Source organism: Nicotiana tabacum, chromosome 6, assembly GCF_000715075.1.
Source record: "Nicotiana tabacum cultivar K326 chromosome 6, ASM71507v2, whole genome shotgun sequence".
Taxonomy (NCBI): Eukaryota; Viridiplantae; Streptophyta; class Magnoliopsida; order Solanales; family Solanaceae; genus Nicotiana; species Nicotiana tabacum.
The window spans coordinates 31,531,573-31,540,645 of NC_134085.1; the positions used below are offsets into that span (position 1 = coordinate 31,531,573).

The window sequence follows — 9,073 nt, forward strand, 5'->3', positions numbered from 1 at the left end:
TATAAGAGTTTCTGGATAAGGAGTTCATTAGGCCTAGTGTGTCACCTTGGGGTGCACCAATGTTGTTTCTTAAGAGAAGGATGGGTCTGTGAGAATGTGTATTGACTATCGGCAAGTTGAACAAGGTGACCTTTAAGAATAAGTACCCACTATCGTGTATTGTTGATTATCCGATTAGCTTCAAGGTGACAGGTTGTTCTCAAAGATTTACTTGAGATCAGGGCATCGCTAGTTGAAGATCAAGGATTCGAACATTCCTAGGATTGCTTTCCTGACTCGTTATAGGCATTATGAGTTCTTGGTGATGTCCGATTTGACTAATGCCCCACAAGCCTTCATGCATTTGATGAATAGTGTGTTCCAGCCCTATTTTGATTCTTTTGTCATTATGTTCATTGATGATATATTGGTGTACTCCCATAGTAGGGAAGTGCATGAGCGGCATTTGAGAAGAAGTTGTATATTAAGTTCTCCAAGTGTGAGTTTTGGTTAGACTCGATGGCATTCTTGGGTCATATGGTATCTACTGATAGGATCAAGGTGGTCTCGAATAAGATTGAGGCAGTTCAGAGTTGGCCCAAACCTTCTATCACTATAAAGATCGGGAGCTTTTTGGGTTTGGTTAGTTACTACGTAGCTTCCCAGGGGGATTTTCATCTATTACAAACCCATTAACTAAGTTGACTCAGAAGGGCACTCCATTCAGGTGGTTAGATGAGTATGAGGGGAGCTTTTAGAAGCTCAACACAGCCTTGACTACAGCTCCAGCGTTGGTTTTTCCTTCGGAATTTAGAGCATATATGGTATATTATGATGCTTCGTGGGTTGGCATTAGGTGTGTGTTGATGCATGATTTTAGGGTGATTGCCTATGCATCGTGCCAGTTGAAGCCTCATGAGAGGAACTATCCAGCACATGATTTGGAGTTAGCAGCTATTGTATGCGCTAATGATTTGGAGGAATTACTTATATGGTGTGTCTTGTAAGGTGTATACGAATCATTAGAGTCTCAACATTTGTTTAAGTAGAAAGAATTGAATTTGAAGCAGCAGAGATGGTTGGAGCTATTGAAAGATTATGATATCACTATTCTTTGTCATCCGAGAAAGGCCAATATGGTAGCTGACTCCTAGAGTAGAAAGGTGGAGAGTATGGGGTCTAGCATTTATTCTAGCTAGGAAGCCTTTGGCTATGTATGTTCTGGCTTTAGCCAATCAATTCGCGAGATTGGATATTTCAGATCATAGAAGAGTCTTTGCTTGTGTTGTATCTTAATCATCTTTGTTTGAGAGCATTAAGGCTCGTTAGTATAATGATCCCTATTTGCATGTCCTTAAGGACACAGTGCATCGAGGTGGTGCTAAGGAGGTGACTATTGGTGATGATGGTATATTGCGGCTTCATGGCTAGATTTGTGTTCCCAATGTGAGATAGGTTGAGAGAGTTGATTCCTGAGGAGGCTTATAGTTCGCGGTGTTCTATTCATTTGGGTGCTGGAAAGATATACCGCGATTTGAAGCAGCATTAGTGGTGGCGGAGGATGAATAAAGACATCATTGGGTATGTTGCTTAGTGTCTAAATTCTCAACAGGTCAAGTATAAGCATCAGAGATCTAGTCGTTGCTTCAAAAGATGGACATACCCGAGTGAGTGAAAGCATCACATAAACTTTGTGGTAGGTTTTCCACGGACATTGAGGAGATTTGACACAGTTTGGTTCATTGTGGACAGACTAACCAAGTCTGCACATTTCATTATAGTCATGACTTCCTACACTTTGGAGTAGTTGGCTAAGATCTACATCCGGGAGATTGTTTTCTTGCATGGTGTGCCTGTTTCTATCATCTCACGTAGTGGCACTCAGTTTACATTGCATTTTTGGAGAACGATTCAGTGTAAGTTGGGTACACAGGTCTAGTTGGGCACCGCATTAGAGCGGACCATTCAGATTTGGAGGATATGTTGAGAGTCTGTGTCTTAGATTTTGGAGACCGATGGCATCAATTTCTTCCATTATTGGAGTTTTCATACAACAATAACCACCAGTCGACCATCTAGATGGATCCGTATGAGGCATTATATGTGAGACGATCGTTCTCCTGTTGGTTGGTTTGAGCATGGCGAAGCTAGGCCATGTTATTGGGCATAGATTTGGTTCGTGATACTTTGGAGAAGGTGAAGTTAATTCAGGAGCGGATTCGTATAACAGAATCAAGGCAGAAGAGTTATGATAATAGGAAGGTTTGGGATGCATCTTTCATGGAGGGTGAGAAGGTTCTTCTTCGGGTTTTGCTTATGAAGGGCGTGATGAGGTTTGGGAAGCGGGAAAATTTGACCCCCCAATATATTGCTCCTTCCAATGCATTGAAGAGAGTTGGTAAGGTGGCCTACAGACTTGCTTTTCCACCTAACTTGTCGGGAGTGCATCCGGTGTTTCATATTTCCATGCTTCAGAAATACTATGAGGATCCGTCATATGTGTTGGATTTCAGCTTGGTGCAGTTGGACAAGGATTTGACTTATAATGAGGAGCCGATGGCCATTTTGAATAGGCAGGTTCGAAAGCTGAGGTCAAAGAATATTGCATTAGTGAAGGTTCAGTTGAGAGGTCAACCAGTCGAGGGGACGACTTGGGAGACCGAGTATGATATGCGAAGAAGATATATTCACCTTTTTTATATCCCATGTATTATTCTAAACTCGTTCGAGGACGAACGTTTGTTTAAGAGGGGGAGAATGTAACGATCCGACCGGTCATTTTGGTATTTGACCCTGTTTCCCTATTTGATTCTCCCCGTATATGTATTTGTTATTTTTGTGATTTACGGGGATGGTTGGTTTGGCTTGGGGAAGGGTTTGGAATGATTTAGGAAACTTAGTTTTATGATTGGAAGCTTAAGTTGCAAGAGTTGACCAAGGTTTGACTTTTGTGTAAACGAACTAGGATTGGTAATTTGAAGCTCCCAATAGGTTCGCACGATAATTTTGGATTTAAGCATATGTCAAGGTTTTGGACTCGGAGGTTCTTAGGTTGATTTTGATCTAATTGTTGAGAGTTGAAAGAAAGTTTGAAAAATTCATAGGTTTGATCGAGAGTTGACTTTGAGGCTACCTTGTTTAGATTGTTGTTTCGGAAATTGGAATAGGTTCATTATATCATTTGGGACTTGTCTACAAAGTTTCGGTTCATTTCCGGATTGTTTGGGCTTGAGTCGTACATTTAGTTTGAAGTTCGAAATTTATGAACTTAAAAGATTGATCTTGACCGACGATTCGTGGTTTTAATATTAATTTGAGTGTTTTGATCCATTGGATAGGTTTGGGGAAGGTATTAGAGCTTGTTGGTGCGATTGGGCAGGGTTCCGGAGAGGAGGGGGATCTGTTGCGTTTTAAATGAGTTTCAAAATATTTTGAAGTTGGATGGCAGTTTTGGTCTGGTGTGATTGCATATGAGGTTTGGTCTGCAGAAGCGGATGTGAGGTCGCAGAAGCGGGATTTTGTTTGGGAAGCTGGAGGTCCGCATCTGTAAAAGTTTTAGCATAGAAGCGGAGGCGCATCTGCAAGGCCTTTTGCACATGTGCGACCCCGCAGAAACGTGCCATGGTACGCACAAGGAAATGATCAGGATTTTATTGAGCTGTCATGTACGAGCAATTTTTCGCAGAAGCGACATTTTGGCCGCAGAAGCGATAATTGTTGGGCAGAACATTTTTAATCGAGGGTGTCACACCCCGAACCTGGGGAGGCATGGCTGCCACCCGGACCGTAGTGGCCCGAGCGAACTACTCTGTAACTCATTCATTCCTTTTTATAACTATCATGGGCCAGCATCGCCACAACTAGTAATGTAAAATTGTAAGTGGGCAAATGTTATATCAATGAACCTTTGTTCATAAAACATGAATACATGTGGGCCGTCAAGGCCTCTGACATACTGTACATAATAAAGCTATGTCTACAAAGTCTCTAAGATTATTTGACATAAAATGGGAAAGGGTACCGACCTACCCATAAATCAGTAGTAAAATTCTGACACGATGACTCATAGACTCAGCTGCACTCCGAATGAGATGAAGTCTTACCGATCCTTTGCTGAATGCCAATCTCGTCTACGATGAAGGCTCATCAAACTGATTATCTATACCAGCAGGCATGAATGCAGCGGCCCTACCAAAAAGACGTCAGTACGAATAATGTACTGAGTATGTAAGATATGTAAATCAGTATGTAAAGAACATGGAAGAAACATGTAGTAAAGGGCTCAACCTGTAAGTCTGGATAGTTATGTAAATCATGAAATATTTATAATGTCATGCATATGCGTATGAATGTCATGTTGTGCATAGGTACATGTGTTCATCCCATCATCAAGCCTCTGAGGGCATCCCATCATACCATCTTGGCCACTGTGGGCAAATCATCAACGTAATACCAGCTGATCAGGTGGTGATGCGTATATAACATCGTAACCTTTTTCTATATTCCATATATATATATATATATATATATATATATATATATATATATATACACACGCGTATATAACGCCGTTTGAGTCATATTTCAGCCACTGTGGGCAACATCATCATCGTATACCAGCTGATCAGGTGGTGGTGCGTATATAACGCCGTAACCTTTTTCCATATCCCATATACATATATATACATATATATATACGTATATAACGTCGTCTGAGTCATGGGTAAATGCACATGTAAATGAATGCAATGCATGAGAAGTACGTTATAAAATCTCTCGGAATGTCATAAGGTCATTATGCCTTTGAGTAATATCATGAAGTAAACTTTTTCAACTTACGTATTTTTCTGAGACACATGAACATATGATAAAATAATCGGGCACATGGGAATTCAAGAATATAGGCACCTCTAATACTTCTATGAATAGAGTCATTTTTGGCGAAACTAGTTACTTCAATGGTTAAAGATGCAGTTTCATGATTTTTATTTGATAGGTTTTAACTTTTATGTTCTTTACCACTAGAACCTTTAAACTTTTGAAAATATGAGTTCAAAATCCAAATCTAATATTTGTTGGAATTGTAGTGATTTTTATGCATACATCTATACTTTGTGTCAATAACGTTGGTTCAGATAAACCCAGTAATTATACTCTACACCCGCGAGTGATTTTAGGCATGCATGATACTAGCTGGACTTGGAAAGGCGGAAACTTTCAATTTCTCCGCATGTCACTTGATTAACACAACTTGACTTGCGACTTAAGCTAACACACAAATGATGTTTGGTTGGCGGTCAATTCATTCTAAATATCTATTTTCGTTTCATCACATCTGTGTCAAGTGGCCACCATATGACTTTGGAGGACAAAATAACCCTTAAATGGGTCAAATTGTACCTTTAATTTTAGCATTCACCGTTTATATTTCTTCATAAGGAACTATACCAGTTTAAATATTGTTACTATAGTTTCTCTTATAAGTCATTATACTTTAGCAAATTTGTACTAAATCTTTTGTTATAATTTAAGTTGATCTTAACTATAGCATATTGCACTTTCGAGGTCATATCCCTCCTCTTAATTTAATTAAAACTCCTTTCTTAATGTACCTGTGAAAGTTCGAAAAATTACAAGAAAAATATTTTCATGATTTTCATTTCCTATCGTTACAAGTAAAGCCACCATAAAGAATTTTCATGGCAATATCAGACTACAGAGAATAGTCTAGTCGTTGAAACTTAATGTTATTTTCTCGTTTCATTTATATCGTATGGATCATGCCAAAAGGAAAGAAGGGATAGTCTTAACATACCTGAATTGATTTTCTTGACAAAATTCCGATTACTAGTGCATTCTGACATGATTGCAATTGCAAAACATCTCTGGTGACTTCTGTACGCAGTCTTATTAGAGCATTGACCTCCTCTATATTGAGTCTTATTAAAGTATTATTATACCCTAAACCCTGGTTTGTTCTATCAGCCGCTAATCTTGAGAAAGCATTTTAAGTCTCTTGCACTTGATGGCCAATCACAGAAACAGAAGATAAGATATAGTTGAAGAAGATGTTTCAAGGTTTGCAGGAACCATTCTCTTCTAACTTAAAAGAGGAAGACGAGACGGTGCGAAAGAAATATTTAAGGAAGAGAAATCGAGTGCGAAGGGCTCATTACATTAACAATAACTGCAAGAAATCAAAAGGAATAGAACAGAGGAGGTTTAGCAAATATAGTATGGGGCTATTTTTGTACAAGGAAAAGAAAAGATATTGTGTGACTATTGCCAAATCCAATTGGAGAAAATGGTTATTTATACGCATGGGACTTCTACATTATACTAATGGCATCTGGTTTAGCTAGTTTACAAATTGTGTGCCATGTGATTGTGCAGGAGTCAAAAGGTTTCACCATTTCCTTGTCCAAAAAATGCATCCAGCAAAAATAGTTGAGAAACTTACACGTTGCTATTAGAGGATATTTTAGATAGAGCCACGTAAGCTCATATGACTACTTAGTCATATGTCTCAATAGTGGCTTAGTGCCACGTTTTTATCCAAAATATTTTAGGTAATTGCTAATTACCCGCATGATTAAAAATTATTTCAATTTACTTAAAATTTTATTTATTTTTAATATACTTTATGCATCTTATTATGATATACTTTACTATTATGATCATGTGGTACCATATAAGATAAATACATACACGATTATTTTATTAAAATATCCATGTAAAAATAAATATATTTTCTCAACTTCTAATTTTCCTAATCTCATATAAAGAGTAAAAATTTTTGTACACTTAATTCTTAAAAATGGTAAAAAGATAACCTTCTTTCCTTGAAAATAATTTCTATCTTTACAATAAAGAAAATCTCATAAATTTCTCATTTTACGTGTATAATTTAAAACATATTCGAAAATAGTAATATCAATAACTATATAAAAATCATTTTTTTAAAAATTTATTTTACAAAAAATATTTCACTCAAAATACCATATCAAATATAAGCTAGAGCAAGTGATAAAAGGCCTGATCGTCTATAGTCTTGATTATTATTCTTATTATTAATAATATCATCATTGTTATTTGGCTCTAATTAACTAAAATTTACATTTGAAGAACATTCCATAGCCATTAGTTTAATTCAAAAAAAAATTCTAACAAAGAAATATTAGAAACCAAATATACCATTCTTTGTTCCATAAAAAGTGCTATTATTATCTATTCTTAATTTAAATCACGATTTTCTTCAATTACTAATATTAAAGTATGGGATGTAACAGAGGGCTTATTTTATCATATTTTGAGATTAGGAGCTCGGATTTAGGCAATGTTTTAGGGGATTTTCACCCACTTGGATTGGATAAGTGTTATTATCTTGGATTTGCTTATAATTCGTGATTCTATCATTAATTTTGGCTTTTGGTTGATGGAATCTAAGGGAGAAAATTGGGGTTTGGTGAGAAGTTTTGGAGAATGAATATTTGAGATTTGAACCATAATTTAGAGTCAGGTTTGGATGAAACTTGTATATTTAGACTCATATTTGAATGGGTATTCGGGATTTGTGGCTTTGGTCGGGTTCGGGGAAGCAGGTCCGGGTTGACCTTTTAGTTGACTTTCTGCAATTTGATAAAGATTGGAGCTTTATTGTTTAGAATCAATTTCTATAGTCGTGTTTGATGTTATTGAGCTATTTTTTATTAGATTCAAGCCGTTTGGATGTCGATTCACGTGGGAAAGGTTTTTTAGAGTATTGATTCATGCCCTTTGAGGTAAATAACTTGTCTAAACTTTGTTTGAGGGTAATTTCCTAGTTAGCTATGGTATTTGAGATATGTTGGGGGTGGTACACGTGCTAGGTGATCGGTGTGTGCGTACACCGGGGTTATTCATGATGCGGGTAGACTCTAGGCTATTATGTTCCTTGTTTTACTATCATGCCCCATTATATTTGTGTTTTATCTACTTGTATGACTATTTGAGCTATTATTCATGTTAGAAATCATGTCTAGGATATGTGTTTATCTGTTTGAGACATAATAGGACTATTCTTGCTACAGTGAGCTGTTTGCCTTAATTGTAGTCATATGTTCAGGCATGATGTTATATCCGCATATTATATCCCTGTCTCTGTGCATTCTTTATATGTTATGTCACATGTTTTTGATGCCCATGTTTTGAGCTGAGCACCATGAGATATAAGCATTTGAGACTTGAGCGCTTAGTGACTAATCTTGGGTCATAGGGCCGATTGATAGAAACAGCGAGGTGACGCAAACGCCCGGCCCCATATTGGGTTGAGTGGTATTAATTATAAGGTGACACGTGCACTAGGTGTTGATGCCCAATTTTTCCTATAATATTTTCAAAACTATACGTTGGCATCAATTAACATTTTTATACAATTTATGCATTTTAAAATATTTTAACTAATTTCTCCCAGCATTTTTATTTATAAAACAATCACTAATTGTATCACAAATAGTTTTATAATAATTTTTGTGGTTTAATTTTATCATTTGCATTTGTACTAAGTTTCAATTGTTGCACAAATAGCCATTTTTGTATTTTTGGGATGCAATTGTAATTACTTTGCAATTATAGCCTATGCATGCATTATTACATTATTTCACCAGAAAATAGCCCTTTACATTTTTTAAATATTAAGTAATTATTTTAAAATATTTTCAGGCATGAAAATTAATTTTTATAGCCTATTAGTTATTTTTAAAAATTGTTTATCAATTAAATCGGGTATTTAACAAATAGCACCTTTCACCATAATTAAATTCGGAACCCTGGCCCAATCAAATACACCCTTAGCCCAATTAAAACCCCAACCCAATTAACCTAATCCAAAACCCTGACCCAATTTTACAACCCGCCCCAGCCCGGAACAAATCTTGGCTGTTGATCTGAAGAGATCAGCGGTCCAAACAAACCTTCCTTTTTTTATCTAACCTAACCCCTAAAACCCTAAGACATTTTTACCAAACAGCCGCCCTGAAACCCCCTTTCCTCTCCAATTCTCTCTGAGACCTAAACCTAACCCTAGCCACCGCTACCTAAAACCAGTCTGATCCGT

The 9,073-nt window shown here is 36.9% G+C and overlaps 1 long non-coding RNA gene across 1 annotated transcript; it reads right to left on the reverse strand.

Annotated features, from left to right (window-relative positions):
- Positions 1-3,848: 3,848 nt before the first annotated feature.
- On the reverse strand, positions 3,849-5,942 carry LOC142181456 (uncharacterized). The gene is made up of 2 exons (XR_012710102.1): positions 5,795-5,942; positions 3,849-4,167 (listed from the first exon to the last, which is right to left on the reverse strand). It is a non-coding gene; the product is annotated as an uncharacterized LOC142181456 (long non-coding RNA).
- Positions 5,943-9,073: the final 3,131 nt, after the last annotated feature.